Source organism: Dromaius novaehollandiae, chromosome W, assembly GCF_036370855.1.
Source record: "Dromaius novaehollandiae isolate bDroNov1 chromosome W, bDroNov1.hap1, whole genome shotgun sequence".
In the NCBI taxonomy this organism is placed as follows: domain Eukaryota; kingdom Metazoa; phylum Chordata; class Aves; order Casuariiformes; family Dromaiidae; genus Dromaius; species Dromaius novaehollandiae.
In genome coordinates this window covers 21,836,295-21,861,239 of record NC_088130.1, presented here as the reverse complement: position 1 = coordinate 21,861,239, position 24,945 = coordinate 21,836,295, and the positions used below count along the sequence as shown (strand labels likewise).

General features: G+C 38.2%; 1 protein-coding gene across 1 annotated transcript in view; it reads left to right on the top strand.

Annotated features, from left to right (window-relative positions):
* LOC135324160 (chondroitin sulfate synthase 3-like) overlaps positions 1-24,945 on the top strand; it is a 163,487-nt gene that overhangs the window by 52,301 nt on the left and 86,241 nt on the right. The window lies entirely within an intron of this gene.

The window sequence follows — 24,945 nt, the reverse complement described above, 5'->3', positions numbered from 1 at the left end:
GAAACACAATGACTAGGTAGGAAATGTAGCCTTCTGCAAGGTGCAAGAGAGAAGAGTCTCAGAGACTTTCTCCTGTATGATATGGTACAGAAGGAGCTGTTGGAAACCGCGGTGCCCAAGGTGACTGCAAGTCAGTGGGACGTGCGCTCCTGAACCTGCCCCGATGCTGCCCGTCAAGTCTGGCCCATGCGTTACATTTGCTCCTAACTGGGTTTTCCTCCAAGACTATTTTGTTGCTCATCTAGTAGTGTGTTTTAGTCTGTTGCCTGCTATCTAGATAGGATATCTTAGGGATATCTTATATCTTGTTTTCTTAAGCACTATTTTTTTTTTTATCTTAAACTCTCCCATATCTGCTGAAACATGCACTTTTGGGATTTTACATTTCCAGCTACTTCTCCTATTTGTGCTGCTCCAGTTAATGTCCTGTTTTGTTTGCAAGACCTGCATTCCTTCTTTGAACCTCTTTCATGATGCATTTTATGATGCTCTTATTGCCTGGATGTCTCAACCAGATACAGGAGTTTAGATGGGCATGTGCTAAAACTATGACTTTTAGAGTGGCGTAGTCTTAAGTTATGCCGTATCTTGTGACCAGTGCGACTGTTATTTGTGGTGTTAAAAATGGGATCTGTATATCAGAGGTCTAGGAGGAAACAGAAAACAAACAAATTAAAAGAAAGTACACCAAAACTGTTTGATGTTTAAAGGCATCTATTATCTTAAATATTTAATAATGAATGAAAAGCATCAAATTTTAATTGTTCCTGAATTGCAAGTGTAGCAAGCACTAACACTGGGGAAAAGAGGGTCAAAGGAAAGGAGATTCTTACAGGTTGGTGTATGTATATACCAAGTATGTTCCTTCTGTATCCATTTTCACAATATCTGATGTAATTTTAATTGGACATACTGATTTAGCTCTGATACAGTAACAAGAATAATTCTCAGTTTTTCAGAGAACTAGTTGACCTTTTACATGATTTTATTTCCAGAATGCAGATTCTTTCAGGGATTTGCAAAGAAGGAGATGGCACTTCAAGCGTTAGTAGTAGAACTTACTGAGGTCAGTTCTGTAATTGGGTGAAGGTGTAGCTAAGTGGTAACTTCTGCATTTCTTTATTTAATGCTTTTATCCATATAAGCTCTGCAATCTGAATTTATTGAGGAAAAAACTAAAAGATACTATGTTTTTTTTTCTGCTCCAGTTCAAACACTAGGGCAGAGGAAATTCATACCACGATACATTCAAAAAAAAAAAAAGTGTTTATAGAATCAGAAAGTAGATGTGAATTGATTTGCGCAATATTTTCTTATTTTAGCTGTCATGATGTCTTGCAGCATTTGTAGAAGTATGAGTTAACTATCCCAGATGAAAGAATAGAAGCATAAATATAAGACCTTTTAATAATTGTCTGACAGCAAACCCCCGTAGAAAAGACTGTTGCTAAATCTATCATCAGAATTTGTCAAGACGCTTTCCTTATCAGTCCCTGAAGTAAGTTCGTTTTTTCTTAAATTCGACTTAATAAATAGAAAGTTATATTTGGCTACTAAGAGTAATAATGAATATCACAGAAATTGCTGTTTGGTTTGTTTCAAAATTCCATTGTTTGTTTTTCCTTGAACTTTATTTTGCAATTATAATCTTTCCTGCTGCCATTGTTGTAGAAACAATTACACTAGAGCTATGCCGGTGGCATTTCTCTGAACAGTGTGTCAGGATCATCTATTCCAAGACAGATTGTCCTTGCCTTACTCTTACAGACACCTTAATAGAAATAAAGAGATTAATTGTTGGTCGGCATTTCCTTGCTTGAAATAATGTATCTTTTATTGTAATTGGTCATTACATTCATCAAGGGATTGTTCTGAATTTTAACAAGCATTAGTAGAGTTTTTAACAAGTTTTATCACTTAAAGTTGTGTGAATGACTGCAGAATGAAGTTATCCAAAGTGTGGAATCATCAGCTATAGCACAATTTTTCAAAAGTGTAAAACGTTTATAATAGTTTCCATTAATTTACATAATTGATTTATATTGATATCTGTGCATTGACCATTTAATTTCTGCTATTACTAGATATAAGCCAGTTTAGCATTTTTGCATTTGGAGAGGGAGAGGAAAATGATTGATAGAACTGAAGACTAAGCAGAAATAATTTTACTGCATTGTCTTGTGTATAGACATGTAAAGGCTGCTAACATACCCATTTTCTTTATCTATTTACTTTCTTTTATTAATTTTGTATGCAGCTAAAGTAGATTTTGTTCCTTTATGTTATATCCTTTAGGATGGGGTTGGAGGTTTTTTGGATACTTGATTTCTGTGCGCTATTTTTTGTTATGTGGAAGAGGAGTTTGGATGGTTGTCATGACTTTGCTGTAGAGGATCCCCAGCAAGAGCGGCTCACTAGGCGCCTTTTGCCATTACATCTGGAAGGTAATTAGAAAGCTAATGTTTTGTAAGGTCCCTAGGCAGTACTGGAAAGCAGGTAGTGAAGAGCCTGAATTCTTGTATTACTCTAGATTTTATTTTTTTCCAGGTGGCAACCTGAGTAAAGCCTTGGCAACACCCCCTAGACTTATCTCTCTGATCTTGTACTCGCTGCTGTTTTCAGCCTGCTGACTGAGTGCTGGTATCTTGCTCTCTTCCGTTGTCTTTTCTGAGGGTATCAGATTAGACTTTTTTTTCCCCCCCTTCTGCATCTTATATCTTCTTTTCTTTCTGTATCTTGGCCATAGATAGAGGACTGTTTAAATGTGGAAATTCAGCCTTCTTCTGGCCCAGCTGTATGTGCTAGCCGTGGTGGGTAGCTTGTGATATGCAGTGGTCAGCTGAGTTCAGGAGAATGCAATGCATCTTCCAGGCAGTAAGACCATGACGGAGACCTTTGACGTTGGTCTGTATCTTGATTGCTCCTGTTCTCTCTTTTCTTGAAAACCAGAGAGACTATTTTTCCCTCCCTTTTTTAGTTTCTCTTTTTGCCTGCCCTTGTCTCCCCTTTGGTCCCCCTGATGGGTCCAGAAGCTGCAGTGCCTGGGCACTCACTGAGCTTTGGTCAGACCGCTTCTGAGGGCAGGAGTGTAGGAGGATATCTGGAAAGTCTTCATGCTTATTCCATTAGGTATGTGCATGAAATGGATATGAACATTGAATTTTTGCAACTCTCTGCATTCATGTGTTTGGTACAAACACTTGCATTTGACAAATTCTGCCAATTTTACTTTCAGGAGTCTTAGAGCACTACTTTTTTTCTGCTGCAAGGGTGGTATTCGCTTTTAACTGTCTTTCGCAAATTCACTGCTGCTTCTTACATTGCTAACATTTACAAACTTTGTATTTTCAAGATTATCCCACTTCAAATTATATCGTTACAAGGGAAGCCTGGTGTCTCTACTGACTTTCAAAATTAATAAGGATACAGCCTCAGTATAGGGATAATACCAATCAAATGTTGCACGTTTCAGTTGGTAAGAGTATACTAACAGTTGCAGCCTGTGGTGTTCTTTGAATGCCCCCTAGTTGGGTTAAAGAATTTGGTTATTTTAGCCAATCAGAAAATAATTTAATTTTAACTGTGTTTCATAACATTGCAGGAATTATTTCTTGAATATTAGTAGTTTAAGTCCTATTCAGGTAGCTCATCAGTAAAGAAAAGATTTAAAAGAAATGTATGTGAAAAATATTATTAAATATAGTTAAGTAATCTTATTTAATCTTACTGCAGGTTAAATATGAAGTAAAGTTAGTTTCTGACGCAGTTGCACAATTGGTACTTTTTGAGCATCTGATGATTTAAATTAGCACAAGACTGCATTTCAGTGCAGTAAAGATTATACATATTGAAAAATGATAGTAATGATGTTCCCATTTCACTCAAGTCAATTGGCGTATAGGTATCTTTGTACTACGGCCTTCAGGATAGTAGAAAGGTAAATGAAGTAGCTTAGATGACAGAGGTGCAGAAGGGATCGCGGCATGGAGTTCAGTGTGGTAATTTAGCCTGCTTCAGCTGGGTTACGGTAAATGAAACTCATGCACCAGATGCCAGCCAAGCTAGCCTCTTGCTTTAGCTGTGTCTACAGCATAACGAAAATAGTCCACATGGCACATTCAGTCACCTGTGTGTGGAGAGCTGCGGGGAGGGAAGGCTCCAGCTGAATTGTGTGGGAGCCGATTTGCCTCGGGAGCGGTGTCTTGATGATCTGTATTTTGCATATCTAGGTATTTGCCTGTTTTTACCAGTTACTGAAATATTTGCTTGCTGATAGCCTGCTGTTCAAAGCCAATGGGTTTGTTGTATCCCAAAGCAAATGAGTGGAGGATAGCGTGCAACCTACGGTGACTCTGGAGTGCTAAGCCGCAGAAGTCCTGTTATCTTTGGGGACTAGGCAGTGTAAAAGCAGATCCATGGTGAAACAGGGGAAGATCTTGAGGCCTGTGTTCTCTGTGAAATACAACAGCTTTAGTTTTGCGATGTTCAGTATTTAACTTTGCTCATCGCCTTTGCTCTGCCGCAGAGGACGCTGTTGTTGCTGTACAAAAATGGCAGTAGCTCTTTATGAGAAATGTGTGACAGTGATTTGTCCCCAAAACTATTTTGGATCCAGGCCCAGACTGCATGTCATTAACTGCCTGCAAGTAATGAGACATTTAAGTCTCGTTAACCAAATTCCTGATGTGTGGTTGTGGTGTTCAGAATTGTTGTCTGGACAGGGGGGGTTTGATTTTTTTTTAATTTATTTTTAATTCAGCTATAAGAATGGAAATCATCATCACGCAAGTTCTTTTGTCTTCATGGGGCTGCTTCTTTCACCCTTCTGGTAACCTCTAAACCCTTACTTGGTTTGCTGTCAGCACGATCCCGTTGGCAAGGGGCTGTCCCATGTCCCAAGCGCTTTCCGTGCTCAGTCAAGATGGGACGAAGTGAGGCATCTTTTGCTAGTACTTTGTGTGTTTCTTAAGCTTTAGCGTTTTTTCCTCGGTGAACTTTGACTCGCTCTCTAAAGCTGCAGCTCAGTGTAATATTTCTGGAAACAGAGGACTTCAAAGAGGGTTTAGTGTTAAGACCTGACAGTCTGATCTAGTTCTGCTTCACTTAAACGCCTATCATGGATCGCAGCGTCTGCCTCTGAAACTTATGCTCTCTCCATCAGTGCTGTAATTGCTTCCAGAAGGTGAAGTTTGAAACTGCAGGCTATCGGTGTCGTCTTCGGTTCCTTTGCACTGACTGCCTGGAATTTAATCCTCTTAAATATGTACCATCAGCACAGCCCGACTTCTCCTGACATTATTTTGTGCTCAGTCTATCTAACAATTATCTTTTGCAGCCTTATTCATTATTGTATAAACAATGCACCATTTAACATGAATAGCTAGAAGTTTCAATCTCTCCTTTTAATCTTTACAGAATATAAAATGAATTTCTCTGTAATAATATTTTTCTGCCTGTTTTTTAAGGAGTTTAAGTTGCCATTTATTCTGTATGTGTTGCACTGGAAATGGAAAAACACTTTTTCAATAACTTGGCTTTGCCGCCTTCTGAGTCAGAATCCTAAAATGCAGGAAATGAATGCCTTTTTAAGGATGAATGTAAAGTTTCTGGAAAAAAAAAACTTTATTGATGTTATCTTAATTATTTTATGATACTCAGTCTCCTTTTTCATCCATGCATCTATATTTTTCTGTTTCTCATGATACCACCCAATCTGTTCACATGTATATTCAGAGAAGTCTCCATGAAGTGAATAAGAATAATGTGCGTTTTCATATAACTGTGCTGTTGAGCTCTTTTCTTCCACCTCACCACAAATATATCACTGTCAACCATAGCATTTCTGCTATGCTGGAAGGAGATCTACTGCTACGGATGCCCATCTACCTTAATTACCACACAGTGAAACATATTCTCCTTCTGGAAGAAGCTATCCTGTGCTGTCAAGAATCAGTTAGTAACCCTGTGAACAACAAGAAGTACAAAAACAGTCTCCTGAAATGAGCTGAGCTCGAGGTGTGGAGGGGAAGAAAAGAAGATTTGCAGCTTTGAAGGTGTATATATAAAAAAAAAAAAGTAAGAAGTTAATGGGAAAAGAGAAGGCAGATAGGTGACACACAATGTGAATACAGAGAAAGGTTTTTAGTTAAACACAAAATTGTGAACAGTATGTTCAGACTTTTCAACCTAATTAATTATAATTTCTTTCTTGTTTAAGCTCATATGGGCTTTTGAGGTTTAATAAGCTTCAAAATAGTATAGGTAGTTTCTTGATTTGCAGTTTTCAGTAATTTGCTATGTGAAAAAATAGGTATGTGTATACACATAATATGGTAGGGAAAACGTGAAGTGTATGATTGTACTTTTTATGGAATACAGTATTTGCCAAATAAAAATCAATATCTTTTGTATTGCTCAGGAGATCCAATTAGCATATAATACATAGATCTAATATTTGAGAGCAAAGATGGTGAGAGTCATGCTCTTTCCCCCAGAGGCATAATTATTCTCTCGATATTTTCTAATATAACAAATCTAGGGAATTTTGTTCAGTTCAGTGTATTGGTTTAATAAAAATATTTTTGTTCAAATTGCTTTTAAATTGTATGAATGTTTAGGTCCTTGCTTTATTGAATAGCTTGTAAGCTTTGGAACTGATAAGATGATCTGTACATTTCCCATGGAAAGTAATGCTGACTTCCCATAAAAGCTATGTGTGACTGCCCCTTCTAGTGACCTTCCAGCAAATCTTCAGTGGCCAATTTAATCTCCAGAGAGGAAGAACAGTTTTTCCAAGGATATCGTTTAGAAGGATTGTAAGGGGACCACGTAGCTATTGTAAACTTGCAGCATCTCAGCGTTTTCCCATGTTGAACCGGAATGTTTGGCACTTGCTAGCATGTTCCTTGTTTGTAGTATACCTCTTTGTAGCGCAAGCTTAGTTCTGGGGGGAAATATGGCTGTTAAGTGTGTTTTTACTGCTCTTCTGTTTCACTGAAAATGCTTAAGGAGCCATTGATTTCAGTCTTACTACTTTAGTAACTATGTTACTAGAAAGAATCCAGAAATTCACTATGTAAGAGTTGTTGACAAAGTTAGTTTAAAAAAAAAAAAAAAAGTAGGTATATACTACATGATATAAAATGTTCTTCATACTATTGCCATGGCAGCTTGTCAGTCATCCAGTATACAGAGATGTCTAAATTATTGACCAGGTTGCAGGTGTTGGAGACAGGGTTATGTGATCCTTCTGGCCTAAAACAGAAAACCTTCTCAAGGAGTGAATCAAGTGCTGCACCCCATTGCCATCAAAGTGCGATGCTCTTCAAGAGACAACCGAACAAGAGGCTGGTCTGCTAAGCGCTGGGTTAATAGTCGGGTGCTCTGAACAGGACAAACTTGGACGGTTGCATGAAGCTTAGTCCTTTTTTTGGTGAAAAAATTCTTAATAAAAAAGGGCTAAATTTGTTCCTGTTGATGTGATGAGCCAGAAAGCTATACAAGATTTCCAACAAGCAGGTAACTAGGAAGCCTGTAGGGGTGAACTTTTAGGCTGAAGCTGGTCCAAAACTGCCTGGGTCAAATCTGTGTGCCGCTGGCAAGAAGCAAGCGGCTGTGCCGTGGCCATGGGTAGGGAGCTATCGCGTTTCTTCTGCCGTGAGAGCCCTGAGAGACACAGCGAAGGGGGTATTGCCCTTGGAAGAGTTCATGTTATATCCGCAGTAGAAGAGCGTGTAGTCATCATTTTTCGACTGAACTTCTTTACAGTAGCTGAGCAATACAAGAATGCTAGATGGAAGTTCGGTTTCAGTTCTTATCATTTTGGATAATTTCAGTTTTTGAGTGATTTGAATAAAATATAGCTGTTGTGTAAGGCAGTGCAGAAAGCCAGAAATTAAAAGCTATGTTTTTGACTAGTGCTTAAAATTCCAGGACATTCGATACATGTGTGAAATCAGAATTTTCTCATAATTTTTAAATTTAATCTTGTGTTTTTTTCTAAAACCTCTTGAAAATTTTGGCTCCTAACTCAAAAAAGGGGCAAAATCTTAGCTAGAAAATCATTATACTGATGAAATCTGCCTCTGTCTCTCTCCCCCCCTCCCTTTTTTTTTTAAACTTAAAGATTCTGCACAAATTTAGTTTGGAGAGAGAAAATAAAAATGTTCTTGGTGACTCAGCATTGTCTAAAACCACTATCCTGATGTAATTAGTTCCTCTAAGAATTAATGCTGTGATCTGGGTGTACCTTACTGCTAACGTAATTCCTTACAAATTGTACTCACATACTGTAAGAGTACATTTTCTTTGAGTGATGATTCTATGTGAGCTAGAAACTGACCTGAAATACATATCTGTATACATCTCTTCAGGTTTTTCCCCTCAATTTTACTCAAAACTCTGCCATGTGTTTTGTCTTCACCGAAGCCTGGGAATAGCTTCTAAATGTCTGACCTCTCGGAAGGAGGGAAATGGTGAAGAATGTGACATGAGGAAATGCAAATATCTCTGTTTTAGAGCCTATGGTCTTCGGTCAGATTTTCAAGGCTCTTCATCTTACTTGGCATCTCGCTGATGTCAGCTAAGGCTAAAGACTTTAGCATTCTGCCATTATGGCTCTTTAACCATTTATTTGTTTTGTTAAGCAAAAATGGGATTTTCTTGATGTTGAAAGAGCAGGCTCTCTTTTAACATCACATGTGGCTAATACACACTTTATTTACCAAAACCTGAACTAACTAAAATAACCTAAGTCCAAAATCATTCCAACTCTAGTACATTCAGTGCTGCCACTGAATTAACAGTGCTTTAGCATTGCATAGTGATTTATATGTTTAATCACTCACAAATTAAGTCTGCATGTCTCAAGTTAGATATGCAGATCTAGTGCGCACTTAGGATCTTAATGCATGTGTTTAACGTACAGCCCTGTTGTGAGGGGGAGAAAATTATTAGTGTTTGTGAGACACATTGACTGTATGATCACTGCAGAAGAGCACAAGAAAAACATACGCTTGTCCCTTCGGAGCCTAAGTTGAGTCTATAGAGAAAAAAGAAGGTATTGAGTAGTTGTTTGCTGACAGCTGTAGTAGATTGTGTGTGCTCAAGGAGGCGTCGTCCCTCTTGGAGAGGTGTATATCCACAGATTATATTGTATTAATCGTATGGTCAAATTAAGACTGCCCAGGGACCCTAGATCCTAGTATTTCTCAGCTTTTGAGTGTTGGACTTTGCAACTGCGGTCCTTTAAACATGTCGTAAAATGTTTTGGCTTTTAGGAGAACTGTTTTCTGCAGGAAGCTTTCCAAAAGGATAGCAGAAAGCAACATCCCTTTCGCTCTGTTTCTACCACACTTCAAACACTAGTTTTCTTGCAGAGGGAGCTGCCTGTACTGCTGCGAGAACAGTTCTTGAGGAGTTTTATACGATGAAACAATATTGTGCTTTGTTGTCTTGAGCTTTTTTTCTTTGTCTTTCCTCCCTCCTTTCTTCCCCAGAAGAGACTTTTATCTTGAGGCAGACAGTGACAATTTCCATGCTGAACCTTAGTGGTGAAGAGTTTGGTGAAGTTATACTCTAGAGGGGTTTAGCAGGAAAGGAGTGGACATAAAAGGCTAGCTGCTTATTAATGTTTTCCAGAAATGCATGCCATCGGGCAAGTGGCATGACAGCAGCCAGGTGGCTGTATTGGCCTTTTATCCACAGCACAACAGCATCCGTCCCTGTAGGCAATGCAGAAGAGGGTTTCTGAAGTATTGCCTGGCCTTAGCATCTAGATAACATCCAAAATGTGTGTCTTTGTATGTTTTTCTTTTTCAGGTTTTTCTTTCCAGTGGGTAGGTTCTTGGAACTGTAAATGTTCAGTATCCTTAATGAATTCAAGTGATTTGTCTTTTTTTAAATGAGAATAATTTAGTTCTTAATAACTGAAGAGCAAAGGAAGAAGGTAGCATCAGCATGTAATATTAAAATATTAGATGCTAGTTGTAACTATAAGATGACTGGTTTCTCTTTGCTTCTCAACAGGTTACATCAGTGATATGTTTACTAGTTGCTAAACTGAAATATTCTGCTGCTTACCTTGCTCTGGTTTCCTGCACGTTGCTGTAAGAATTATAGTACATTATAGTAAGAATTACATTTTTTTATAGAACACTTTTACAATCAAAAATACTATAAATTAGCACTTCAGAGTATGCTTGCTAAATATCTTTTTAAAGAAGTTTAGTATAATTAAGAAACCATCTTGGCTAGGATTTGAATGTATTTGAGTGGCATCTTTTCTTACGTCAGTTCAGTCGGCTCATTTAAACGTATAACATCAAAACAACTACTGTATTGATGGCAAATAATTTAAAGACATTTAAGATGCATGGTAGTGCCCGTCCTAATAGATTACGGAGCAATGGTATCTGCTTCGTAGCTGAAAATGAAGCTAGTTTTCTGCAACGTACAGAGGAATGTACAGTTCCTCCAATGTACACTAGCACAGCAGACTGTGAAAACCCATCACCTCTTTTTGCCTCCGGTTGTCTTTAAATGTCGTATGCTAAAACTCATAATAGAAGAATGTCTTGCAGTGTATATGGAGAATAACCCAAAGTGAGAAATGAACTGGACAGAGAAAGAAGTGAGAAATGATAGAGCCTGACAGTCACTGGGGGCTATTGATAAGTTATAGCTGTCAAAGGAGGTTTTCTCCTAGGAGGCAAGGATTGTAAAGTAGGAAGATCCAACTGGCAGAAGGGAGCAAGTCAATGAAGACTTAGGAAAATGTGTTCTGGTTTAATAATAAATTAATGCAGAAGACTTGTATCCCTCAAACTGTTCATGTGCTCAGTAAGTGGCTTTCGTTCCCCCAACTGGTGGGACAGAAGGGCAAGTTGAACTCTTGAGTCTTTTTAGGGTGTGCCGTACAGGTATGCTGAATTTTTTTCATTAAATTCAAGAGATTAAGGTTACATATGCTTCTAAAAAAGGAAATCTTCTGCATTCCTTTCAATTTTCAACTCAAATTAGGTCAAAGCCCCTGAAAAGAGGGTCTTGTGCTTCGTACCATTGCAGGCTAAGCATGCGGCATCACGGTACAGCTGGAGCTGGATCCCAGTGTCCATAGCAGGGGAGCAATCCCGTTCCCACCTGCATCCTCCCCCGAGTCAGTAGTGCTGAGAACCTGCATGTGGGGAAAAAAGTGAGACTGAAAAGTGACAGGCTCAAAACGGCTGGATTTAGGAAAGAGGAAGAGCATGTCATGATTCAGAAAAGAAACCTAAGTTTTAAAATCAATGCGTTAATTACAGTGACAGTTCATTGAATAAAAGTTAGCAGTGATTTCTGTCGTAATAAACTTGGCAAGTGAGGTGCAGGGGAGTATTTGTGCACAGTAATGGTATCAGTTGGAGATACATTTCAATTAGTTTTACTTGTAAGTATATATTTAACTTTATTTTGACAGTGTTTAAACCTTGCTGTGAGATGTGCTACAAGTGTCATTTACTATTCAATGCAGATGAAATAACTAAGGGGTTTTTTTTCTCCAATATTAAGTCAATTTGCAGGATTACTATTTTAAAAGCAGCCTATTTTTCACCTTATACACAGTGAAGCTTAAATTACTGATGCATGCTGGATATACAAATATTCAGGGCTATATTTGGATTTGCATAAGAATTGGAACTTGCAGATCTCTCACAAGTATTCTGGTTTTGTAGTGAGGTACAGGCTTTTTTTTTCCTTTAATTTAGTCGTACAGAGCGTTACTTTGTTCATTCAGCAGTTCAGTCTCTCGCCTGCCAAGATGACGCTGATGAGTTCCAGTTCCCCTCTTGAAGGAGAGAAGCACTTGAGCACTGCAAAACAAACATGTGCTTGCAGAAGGACTGCCTCTTCCTCCGAGCAGGATTTCTGTGTTTCTTTGTTTCCCTGCAAAATAGGCAGTATTTATACAGAATATTTTCTGTGGTTACTTTTCTAGTATCAAAGAGGCAGATACTGTTTAAGAAAAGGCTTCTCTGTTTCACCACAGCTGTCAACTTGTGTTTTGAAGAGAGGAGTGGTTGCAGTTGTTGGGATTTGTATTAGAAACATTGTAATAGAAGCTCAGACAGAATTTCGGGATGATTGTGTAGCTCATGCTATACATATGTAATACTGAAGACTTTCTCTTCTAACAATGCAAAATCATTGTATTGGTTTGCAGTCGTGAAGATTTCATAATTTCAGTACCACAGTGTCGCTGGAGGACTTAATAAAATGGAGAGATGAGTAATGAGGCAAAGCTACTGTGAAACATGAGACTTTGACTATTATAAAACAATATAAGAAAAAATGGTGAACTTAATGTCAAGGCGTTATATCGAGAAGGAAGTAATTCATTTAAAGGGATGTAGCATTTATATTATTGCTTTACCACATAGTGAGGTTTTGTATAAATAAACAGTAAACACAGAACTTGGTATTCTTGAAGGTGACTGTACCGATGCAGCATTGAGTGAAAATATGTAAAGGTCAGTGTAACATTAGTTTAAATGAACCTTATTTTCAGTCCTACCACATTCGTTTCCGTAGTTGTGTGTTGTGCAATAGCATTTAATTTATTAAGCATTTTAATGTTTTAAGCACATTAGGCACACTAGGATTCTTTTGTGTAGAGCAGCTGGCACTAGTTGAGTATAAGAAAACAGAGAAAAAAGAGAGACAGAGCAAACTATAATTACACAAATTATCTTCTTTCTTTCTTTCTTTCTTTCTTTTTTTCTTTTTTTTTCTTTTTTTTTTAAATATTGCTGTGGACTAAAACTGTAATGTTTTGACATTAGGTTATGGAGATGTTCTTGACCGCTCCTCCTAACTGTCGCTTTAGGAAGGAATGCACGAACCACTTCAGTCTCACAGTACATTAATCACTAATACAGGGAGTTCATTCTCCATGGTATCATAAACAGAAATATGGCTCTATTCCCGGAGGCAACACTATATTCTGCAAACAACAAGATATTAGTGTTTTCCTTTGGAGGAAGGAAAGAAATGCAGTTTATGAAATAATTATGGCAATTATATCACAGTTTGTTTTCACTGTTAAATTTCCTGGTAATGCTGTTTCCCAGATCATGTGTAGAAACTTATTATGCCTTTCATTTCATCAACGTGGGATGTCATGCGCCACAATAATTACCAACTTTTTGGTTTATCTAAGTCATTTCTATTGTATTATGTCCCTACAAATGGTGTTTGAAAATAGCCAGGTGCTTAGACACAAAATTCTGGTGGGTTTGTGGTTTCCTAAGCCCGAGATTGGAGGTGCTTGTTTTTCTCTTTGAAACGGTAGTTGACTCGATTCGATTGGTAAGGCTTTCTTTTGTGAAGCTACATTTATATTCTGGCTTAGGAGTTATGTATTTTTCAGTCTGCCATTTTATTAAAATATGCTCTCTCCAGTTTACCAATTCCAGTTTTTTAAAAATAAGATTTTTTTTATACCCGTTTCTTTTTTGTCCTGTGTTCGCCAGCAGAATGATAGCTGTGCCCATGCTGACCGCACATACTGTTCTTCTTTGGTTTCAGCATGTTTGGAGGGCTCCGCAGGTCCTCTGCGTGTCCTCCTTTACATTTGAGTTATAGTGGTTGCTCTGGGACTTTATATGCCTCCCCTTTTTCACTCCCGCTGTGGTTCATCCGGTCATATGTCCTATCCTCCGGCCTTCTAAATTACCCTTATTGTTTTAGCTTTATCCGACATCGCTTTCTCCTGTGTAGAAACCTGTGCTTTTATTTTGGGGAAAAGAACCTTTTTTCCTAGAACCTTTTTTTGAAGTTGACTCTCTACTGTGATCTCAGATGAAATATACTGTATTCATCAAAATATATTATTTCCATCAGAGACTGGTGTCTGGGAAGAGCTGTTCAAAGTCATATTTCAGGTGTCCTTTCTCCATTCACTATTCCATATTCCAGTTGTGCATTACTGTCCCTATTATCTTGTGTTTATTCTTATCTTTCACTATTATTCTTTCTATAATTTCATTTTTTTATTCTTTTTTATTCCTGTCAGTCTCTTTTAAAGCCCCTTTGGTATTCAGGGTCTTGTGACTTCTCCTCTCAGCTTTCTTTACCTTGTCTTTTGGTGTATTTTCTTTTCTGGGGAGGTAACAATTTGCCAGCTTGCGTTACGGTGCTGTTTCTTGTGCTCTGCATCAGCATACGCTCCGCTCAGTTCAAATCCTGGGAGGGCTCAGCCTTGCCTGGTGTTGATACCCCTCCAGTTTGGAGCTGGGCAGCAGAAGGTAGAAAAAGATCTGCTTCACCTATGATTTTTTTTTCTTTTTGTACTTGATAAAAGGGGAAGTAGATCTGATAGAAATATTTAACAGTATTTTTCGTCCTGTATACTGACTGAGAGTGCCTATATTTTTAGACTGTTTTTCTTCCGTGTTTTCCTAAATGCTCTATGCTTTCTGCAGATCCTCTTTCAATTAATTTCATGCTATTTTTAAGATTTATTTGCAATCTTTTATCCCTGTTTTAAGATCCTTATTCCTACCTATGACTCCTTGTATTGGTCAAGTCATCAATGTTCCCACTGGAAGCAGGGACTGTTCTGTCTTTTTTGTGTTAGGTTACGCCAAGGCTGTTTCTTTTCGACAACTGTCCTTTAATATGTGCGCGAGGCTTTTTGTAGCGCCGGGTGCGAATGCGCCTGCCACAGTGAGCGGTTCAGTCTGCTGCCTCCTCTTTAATCAGCCCCAAGCCACTGCTGCTGGGGGGGGAACTCTTCACATACGTTGTTTGCAGTGATTTTGTGGGTGCTCCGCACAGTTTTCTGTCGTGCCTGGTCTTGTTTATTACCCTGTGCAACACAAGGTAGTTGCAGAAAAATTCTGTGACTAGTCATGGGAAAGTAGGTATATATATATTAAAATATGTGTGTATATATACATATATATATATATATATATCAATGTACTGCTATTCATGTCTGGTTTACTGAGAACTGGCAGAAATTTGAAACTTTATGAACGAGAGCAGAAAGCAAGTTGCCTACATGAAGCATAAGCTTCATGCTGTTTCCCGCTCCCATTCTCTCCCTTAGGTTTGGATCCCTGAAATGTTTTGATGGTTAATGCGGTTCACAATATGGTATTGCACTGTTTAAGTAGAAAAAGAATCAAGATGGAAAAAGAACTATTTGAAATCTCTTTCATTAAAAATGTGTTGAGAACATATATGTTCCACTGAAATGTTTTGGTTTTGAATGAATAGCATTGGAGTGAAAACTGAACTGATTTTACTGAAGATCTTTTAAAGAGTTTTGTTGTTTTAATTGCTCTTAGCCTCAAATATTAACTGCAAAGTTTTTGATATTGAGGCTTATATTGAATGGAAAAAAAATCTCATGTATTTCGGATGAGAATTTTTTCAATGTACTTTGTCCTTTTTATTTTTTATTTCTTTATATAGATGTAACTTTGAATGCTGAGGTGGCACTGAGTCCGATTTTTACTTAATTTTTGTCAGTGGATGTTGAGGTGCAGTCAGATTTAATATTTTTCCTTCCCACCATGTTTGCTTGGTTGGTTATTTTCTGTGATTATCGTCGAGTAGCTTAGTCGGCAGCCGCGAGGTGCGAGATGGCAGGCGTGAGGGTCAGTGCTAAAACAAGGAGCACGTTGTTCAGGTAGGTAAACACTGTCAAGGGCAACGAATGTTAAGAATTTTCCTTAAACAGTGTGTAATTCACTTTGTGGGGTTGTTAGAGCGAGGCAATAGGTTGAGATGCTGCTGAACAGCTGAAAAATTAGTCATCAGCTACATTTCTAAATCTTAAGAAAGGCTGGGCTGAAGGTAAACTGGAGGAATTGTTTCTTCTGCATACTCAGGCTCTTGAGAAATATATGACTTAATTTTTTTTATTTGTATCCATTTGAAAACTTGTGGTGCTTGAAGATACTATTTCCTTTTTTAAACAATCAGAGCAGAGGGGAAACTGCAATAACTGTTAGATCATGACAAATATCTAGTATTTCGATTTCAATTTTAAAATATGCTTGTACCTTGAATAAACAAAAAAATAGTGAGAAGTCTGTTATTCCTGCTTCCTTTATCTTTTTTAATTTTCTCAGTGTCTTTTAAATCATAGGGCAAGAAGGGGAAAGAGAGACCTGGCAAATGTTTTAGAACCTCAGTGTCAATTTTGAATGCAACAGGAATATTTTTGAATGTTAAGAATGTTCTGCTTAAAATTGGGAAGTGTCAGAAAAAATAATTTTGCACTGGAAGAGCTTGTTGGAACACTGAAACAAAGGGGTTTTTGCTGTCGTTGTTTTGGTACAATTTGGCAGAATCCTAATGAACTCTCAGATTAATTTTTGTGGGTCTTCTTGTTTTTAATCTCTGAAATTTTAGGCTTAATTGCAGATTTCCTGCATTTCTAGTGAAACTCAAAGGCTCCACCTCGGCTGACGTCTCTGTTGAAAGCACGTCCAAGGTTTTGTGAAGCGACTTGAGGTGTCCTCTAGTGGTATTCTTGCTCACGTAGACTTAAGTGGTATTTTTGAAATAGTTCTGTTTCTTGAAGATTTTGCACTTTTCCCAGTATTTTTAATAATTATTGCAAGATTTTTTTAAAGCTTTTTTTTCTCCTAATACTTGTTAATAAAGATCAGTTGAATCATCATGTTTAGCCTGATATATTTTGAGACCCAGTTTGGCCCATTACATGGGTTACTGCATTGAAGGGTGAGGTCTGGGCTCTCTTCCATATCTACTTTGCCTGGCGTATTGCTTTAGTCAGATCATCTCATTTCTTCTAATTAAGGTATTTCCTCTCCAGAGAACTGTATTTTATTGTAAAATGTTTCAAATGTTCTATGCGTAAAACATTTCAAGTATGATTATTTTAACATGTATTCCTTCTGTGTTGTCTTTTCTTGATATGCTCATATGCATGGCAGAGAGATTTATCTATTCTTTGTCTCCTTGCTGCAGAGTTTGTTACGTGATATGACAACTCACTTTTGCAGCCTTTTTTTTTCTTAACCTAAGTATCCTTATATTTGGATCTGGGGAAAAAAAAGAACTAAAAGGATTGAGGTTTTTATTCTGTAAAAATTTTTTAGGAAATGCAGCCTAAAAGCTGAGGAATTTCTTAAATGAATGTCAACCCCTATTGAATTTAAAGAAAAACTTTCTGTGACTTAGTTTGGCTTTTGGTAAATGTTGTAAAAAATATTAGTAAGCCACTCTGGATTTTTACATCTTGTTTAAGACTGTACGAGCACAAAGCTCAGGCAAAATATCTATAGCTCTTTGGCAGCTATAGGCAAAATTATTGTAACACTCTCCTGATAGAAAGAATAGGCAAGCAGCAGAGTTAAATGAGCTGGCGGGAGGAGGAGAATGGTTGTCTTCTGACTGTTGGATCAAGTACTGCGGCAGTGAAGTTGATGTTGTCACTTCAGAGCTTTCTCAGTCTGGCTTCCACCTTTATAAATACGTGTCCTTAGGGTGCCTGTTTGCATCTATCCCTCTCTGTTTTCTGTTGGATGTCACAAAACTTTTCCTCTTATGAAACAAAACCTTGAGACTATTGTCTCTGGAAGATGAAAAAAGCATTCTTACTCAATAGCTGAAATGGAATAATATTTTGGTTTTTTTCTGTGTAATTTGTTTTTCCAGGTGTTGTGGTAGAAGCTTTCTATTTTCAGTTCAGAAATACCATTTGCATCGTTTTTGATTACTTATCCTTTGATTTCCTTTGACAGTATTTCAGTTGTAGAACAGATAGTGCTTGGAAATGCAGCTTTGCAGCAAGTGTATATTTTTGGTTCATAATGCCTGGAGTATGGATAAACGGAGGAGTAAGAAAATACCGAAGCTTAAAACCTAAGTCAATATGCTGTTGTGAAACTTCGGTATTGAATGCTATCGACAGAAAGTACGAATTGGGATAAGTGAGGCTTCTTATTGTGAGATACGTTCTGAATAAGAATTTAGTTGGGCAACGGAAGTCTCTGATAATAGAGCTATTGAGCTGCTGGAAGGTGACCCTGCTGTTGCCAGCAGTCAGTGTTGAACCGAAGTGTTCACCGTTCAGAAGTAGTTTGGAGAAATTATATCTCCCGCCTAGGGAATCAGAAGTTTTCTAACACGTGGAGGAGTGTGAATGCCCTTGAAAAATGTCCTTGTTTTGTGGCTTAGTTGCTTAAAACAGAAGCTAAGCGGACAGTGCTGGCGCTGTAATGGTGGTGGTCCCTTTGGGGATGGAGCGCGTTGCCTGGTGCGTTGGGTCGCTGGTTGGCCCTGACGGGCTGCCCCGCTCTTCGGGGTTCCCACTATTCTCCCTTCCCATACAGGCACTGGGAATGAGCACGTGTGCCCAGCACTGTTTTAAGGATTAAAATATCCAGGGGCAGATCCAAAACCCAATAAAGCGGATGAAGTGCATTGATCTGCTCTGTGCATTGATCTGCATTGATCTTAATTACAGTAGCAGTATTAGAGAATAAGCAAATGCTCTAAAGTTAACCAGAGAAAAGAACCCCAAACCTAACTTGGTGTCGGGGATGCCAATAGATAGGAAGTTGGGTATGCTTTACTGGGGATGGTAGCTGAAGCAAAAAGCAACACCTGCATACAGTGATTTCTTTCAATAAAACCATACTCGTAATACAATTAAACCAAATTAATGTCTATTTATAAAGCTGTCAAATTCTTATTATTCATTTAAAAAAAAAAAGTAAGCGTAATAACCTTTTGACCAAATCTTTTGTAACATAAAGCTCCTACTGAGTGAACCTTGTAGCTTGATTTTGCTTTTGGTAGTGGTTGCTTAGTCCTTCCAGGTAATACATACCTGAAAAAATGTTAACTACATGGAATGTACAATAAGGCAAGAGTGGCATTTTCCTTTTCCTAAATGAAAATGCGGATTTCTTAGGTCAGACCTGCAAAGGGAAAGCCAAGAGTATCTAATGGGTATATTACTCCAAGCAGGGTAGTAGAGAAGGTAGAACAGCGTTCTGAGGAGAAGGCAGTTTATGGTACGCAAATAGACTTGGAAGACCGTAAATCAGAATAGATGGTGACTCATGTGAAGCTGAGAACTGCAAAGAAATAAGAAAGCAAGAAATATCTGAGAATTTTCCTTCCAAGTGTGTGACTTTAATTTCCTTTCATCTTAATGTGTCTACAGAAGCTATTTTTCTTCTGTTCCCTTCTCTTTGGGATTAGGTGAGTCACCGTTAGCCCATTCCTCACTTCTGAGTTCCCCCTTTTTATGGCCTCATGGACACTGCTTGGGTGAGGAGGGAAGAGGAAAGTAGCTGCTTGCTCCGGAAGGTTAGGAGTGACTGGAAAGTGCTTCAGGAGCGTGCACAGCCTCAGACTTCAAGCCTCTTTAGGCTTATCCTCCCCAAATAATGTGTCAGGAAACTTACGCCAGAAATTATTTGATAAATTTATAAATGGTTATAATCATAGAAAATAAATTATAATTATAAATTCTTTAATTTATTTACTTGCCTGTTCTGCCGCCCCCACCCCCAAAAATCATACCTGGCCTTTTTGAGGTCTTGCTCTGCAAATCAGTCCAGATTGATTTGGCGGTCTCTTTACACTGACACAGTCGGATAAGCTGGATTCGTGCATTTATCTAATTATATTATGCCTCTCAAATGTTTTTCTTTGTGTTTGCAGTGCAGATGGAATTCCTGAAGCTTGTGTTGTGATTTCAAGGAAAACATTATTTCTGAAATTGTTTCTTAAATCAAGTTCCACTGGGACCTGGAATGCACATTTTGCACCTGAATTGTGCTAAACTATTTATTGCAGAGTACTGAGTTTTTGCATGAGTTTAGTTGAAACAATTTGCATTTGTAAAACTTGGCTTTGGAGATTTGGCTGGGTTAATTCAGAAACAAAGATATGATTGATGGTATTTGTACAAATCTTAAAGAGGATGGAAGATAACAAAGCATCTGCTAATGAAATCTTAGAAAAGCAATGCAGTAAGAAATAAAATCAGAATCAAATGGTAAGGACAATACTAGTACTGTAATAGGTGCATAGAAATATACTGTATATCAACCCACCTTGAATCTCACTAGCTCCTTGTACTCTTATCTGTTTCTAGTCCTGCAGAAATATATCATTTCATGAAAAAGAAATCTGTGGTTATTTTAGAATTGGGCCGTGCTTGCATTAATGGCAACATTTTCCAATTTCCAGACTTCATTTGTGTTCTAGGTTTTTACTTGATATGGTATTAGTTTAGAAGATCAGCTCTGTGCATATAGTGATCTCTCAGGCTGACAATTAATAAGCCTTTAACTTTAGTTTGCCAGCTTTGCATTTGGTAGAGTTCCAGATAAAAGTGAACTTGCCGATTTGTGTTTAGCTAAAGGAATGGAGCTCCTCTTCTCTCACTCATCCTTCAGAAATGAAATCCCAGGTTTTCTTACCTCTTTCTGACTTTCTTTAAAACATCAGAGCCGTGCTTCACCCTGTTTTTAAAAATTTATGTGGAAGCACAGTAAGTGAACCAGTGCTGATTTTATCAGGCTGTGTCTGTGGGAAAAGCATCTTGGACATGTATTACCAGTCTATACCGCAAACATCCAGGGTTGCCCAGAGGGCAGGAGGACTACAAAGTGGCCAAATCTGTGTCCCAGGGTGCGGTTGTCACATTGTGCCTTGGCCAGCTCGTCCTCCACCCTCTCCCTGTCCCACCGCACAGGCGGGCTCTGTCAGCGTCCAGGTGGAAGGGATTAATTGCTTTGTGTTGACGAAGGAAGAAAACTAAGTTATTAATGCGAATGCTTCTCCTCCCAGCAAAAATTGGTTCTTACAGTAAGACAGCAAAGAAATGGAGAAGTCAGAGAACACTGAATAATAAAATCTTTTATGAACTCTTACAGCTTTTGAGGCATACATGTTTGTTTATATAGTCAGGTGCTTTTTTCACCAAGCAGCTTCTACCTCATGAGGAAGGTGCTTGGTTGCTTACAGATACCTAAACAAAGTGCCCTCTATGTTAAATACTGTCTAGGTGCCCTTGTAGATGCATTGGGGACATACAGGTATGTTGTTGCACCATTCCTGCTACATCAGCACTAGGCACTGCTTAAGGGATAAGCTGTTTTCTAAACATTGTCCGTTTTCAACAGTGAAAGTGTCCTCCTGTTCCCGAAAAGAATCAAAATGTTCCCATTCCTATTTTGATTTCAACATGTTTGAGCGAAGCTATGGCAGTAACTTCAAATCGTGTTTTATTTTTAAAGATTGGTTGCGTAGTTTGTCAGTGTTCTGATCTGATCACACTTTGTGGAGTTTTTTTCCCCACAGACTAGCTGAAGGTGGAGACTGAACAGAATCTTCTGAAAAAATACTTGTAGTTCTTCGGAGCTTTCTGAAAAAAGCAGAAAGAAAATTTATAAAAAGGGAAACAGAAAAGGAGCCCAAACTTCAAGATGCTGGGGGGAGAAAAGAAAAGCTAGGGGGAAAAGAAGAGAGGAGGGGAAAAAAAGCAAACCCAAGCCCAATATTCAAGGTAGGACAACAAAATTATTTCTTTATAGTCAATTTTGAAGGTGACAGACAAAATAATGCAAGGAAAAAAAACTGAGTGACTTAGAGTATTTTATTCCACAGGGTTAATTGAGACAGACAGTTTGTATCTTCATGGAATTTGTCTTACTAATGATTATTCAAATAAATAATAAATAGGACATTAGTTTTGGTAAGTACATGTATATCAGCTATAGATATTAGCATCTGTTCATAACAACTTTGATAGTAACTGACACATGATTTTTCATGGTGTATAGCTTACTTTAGGAGATAAATGCATTTTTTTTTCTCTTTAGTATTTTTGATTTCAGTTTGATTGACTTGAATAATTTACTATCTCAGGAGAATTGAGAACCTGAGAGAAAGTTTGTTTGACAGCATGAGCCCTGCCTTGGCTTCTGGCTGATTGCTACAGCCTGTCTTTCACAGTAACAAGCTGGAAGATCGTTTGGGGAAGTGAGTTGGAATCCTAACATTTGGCAGGAAAAAAAAATAAACACCTCGGCAGCATCCCTTTAAATTGTACTCTTACAAAGAAAGCAAGTTTTGATTTTTGGATCCTGAATTTTTATGCTTTTGAAGATGTGCTTTGCAGTTTCTGTACTATTAGCTAGCATGCACCAAATGCAGTGGGGTGGCAGGTTCTGCCCAACATCGCAGGCGTCACAGCCGAGGTTCACCCTTCTGCAGAACTGCCACAGCTTAAAACTGTATGTCTAGGAGTATGTCATACGTAGGATGATTAAATAGTTTTTACAAATGTAATGGAATAAGTTGTTTTTCTTAAAAAAAAAAAAAAAAAGTGATTTAATTTTTCTGAGTTTTAGTATTGTCTTGTTGGAAAGGTGGTGAGGTACATCAGGCATGATGATAATTTTTTCCAACATAGCTGAATTCTATATTTCAGTGTTATTGTGTATAAGAGAAGAAAAATCATGAAACTATACTAAGCAGAGGTGGTGTTAGGGTAGAGAAGAATCTCAGATCAGTTTTGACTAAGAAACATCGGTCTTATACACCCATCATCATACACTTCAATACTCATCTGGGTTTTCAGTATACAAAGAACTTGCAGGCACAGAAAAATAACTGTGTTTTAAAATATGTTAAGTGCCGAGAAATATTTCTACTGAGGTAGGTATAAACAGTTAATTTTTCAGATTTAGCCTTGTGTGAAATGAAGAGGGACTGAAATTTTTTTTTCTATATGAAGATAGACCTTTCTTGGTTGAAAATTAAAAATAAGAGCTACAGCATACATACAGCAGTATGTATTTAGAAACAAAATGAATTTTTTCCAGCTGAAGTATAAGGGGATGCCTGAAAAAGAGAGACAAAAAGATAAGAGCAATTACTTACTCAAAACCTCCAACTTCAGTTGGAGAAATCACATCTAGAAACACCTTTTTCATTTTACCCCTGTAAGTATGGATGGTATTTGTCAGTCCCTCTGTTCAGACTTGCTAGAAAAATGGATTTTTTTTCCCAAATTTATGCTTCATTAATAATGTTTTGTTCTGCAGTTTTTAACTGGATGAACATGAAAACCTCAAAGAATCAATGAAAATATTCAAAACAGAGGTTCTTTGTAGGTAGCATTTCTGACCATGGATTTTAGAGGACACTTAGGAGAAATTTCTGTTTGAATGCTGGAGGAAGAAATTCGAATTCTGCGCTTTTCTTATTGCCAGTGGACAATCTGTCCTGCATGAAAGGTGGAATAAAATCACAAGAAAAAATAGGTGTAGGATTACATTAAAAGAGCACGCACACTATTCTCATTGGCGATATCTTACAATTTGAATTTACATCTCCGCAAAACGTGGACTTAGGGATCAGCTGCCTTTTCTAGTTTTGGCAGCTCTCTTCTTACCCAGTTCAGAAAATTTTGAATCTTATTTCCAACTGCTTCAATGCTTGTATTGGAAATGCTCTACAACACCTGGGTTTGGTTCCTTATGCTGTTGTACTCTAAACTGTTTGGAAGCAAGCTTGAGGAGCTTATCAAGATGTACTTAATTTTCATCTGATGACCTGCTTACAGTAATTAAAAGGCGCAAGATTAAAAAATGTGTTTTAGCGTTTATATATATGCGATCCAGGTTTTTATTTTCATTTTTCTTTTGAGGGCCTCAGCTGAATATTTGTTCTTGTTGTTGTTGTTGTTGTTTGTTTGTTTTTCCCCCAAAGGATATTTAATATAGTATTTTTATGGAGGGACTTAACAGTAACAGTGGAAAGTAACCGTGTCTTCCTGTGTGCCTGTACAGTGCCCGGTTCAGGAGGGTATAATGGTAAGATCGTTCGGGGCTATAGGGAGAATTGTGAGTGTCAGGTGTGAAAGATGCCAAGGGATTTCTTAGCATGCGAGAAGAGAGGCTTTTCAGGCAAGGATAGAGTCCCCATGCCGATAGAAAAGGGAATCTCAGCCATATAGTTGCAGAAGCTAACGAGGAGGTTTTCATCGTGCCTGTCGTGCGGTTTGTGTTCGTTTAGCAGGCTATCAGCCTCGTTTTTTGGGATGTGGAACTGCGAAGTATTTGCTGCCCTAACTCTCTTGCTTGACTGTGGAATTCTGCATGTTACATTGATTTCAGCCATTTGTGGTGGCAGTATTCACTTTTAATCTGTGTTTTTTCATGCTTTTTTTTTTTAACGCCTCTAATGTTGCTAGTATTTTTTCTTTCTTGTTTTCAGCAACAGTATTGATGATTTTGGAGTTTTATTTTCTGACTTGTTACAAAACTTTTCTTTCTAGTTGCAGAATGAATCCAGGAAGAAATTGAGGAAGGTACTTCATACACGTAGGTGCATTATTTTACCAGCTTCTGGAACCAAGCTGGTAGTTAGTGCACCACGCAGAGATTTAGGACAGGACGTGAAAAACGACTTGTCAGTGAAAAGGGAGGGCTAGCTGGCTCTGCAGAGTGTGTTTATCCCACTTGGGATTGGGATACTAGGTTTGATGCCCTTCAGAAGGGGGAGGGCATAAAAGGAAAGAAGCCGCGTTTTAACGCACTGCTTGTGTCTTAGCTCGGGAGAAAAAAATGCTTGGCAGCCTGCTGTAAAATACTGAGGCTTTCTCCTCTCTTCTGGCCCTCTGGAGAACTTGCATTGATTTGTGTTGTGTTTCCCCAGGAGATGCTGTAGAAGCAAGTGGCCGCCTGTATCCCCCACTTTTGTTAGTGCCTGTGCAAGCACAGCCACCTGCTGTCTGTGTTTCAGCAGTGGGAGGAAAGACTGGAAACCTGTTGCCTGAAGGCAACTTTCTTTGGTCAAGTAGGACCCACCTGGGCAACCCAGCTGCCCAAGGCCATCGGGTGTTTCGTTGTCTCAGAGAGACAGTGCATCACCCAACAGCGATGACGAAAAAACAGGTCT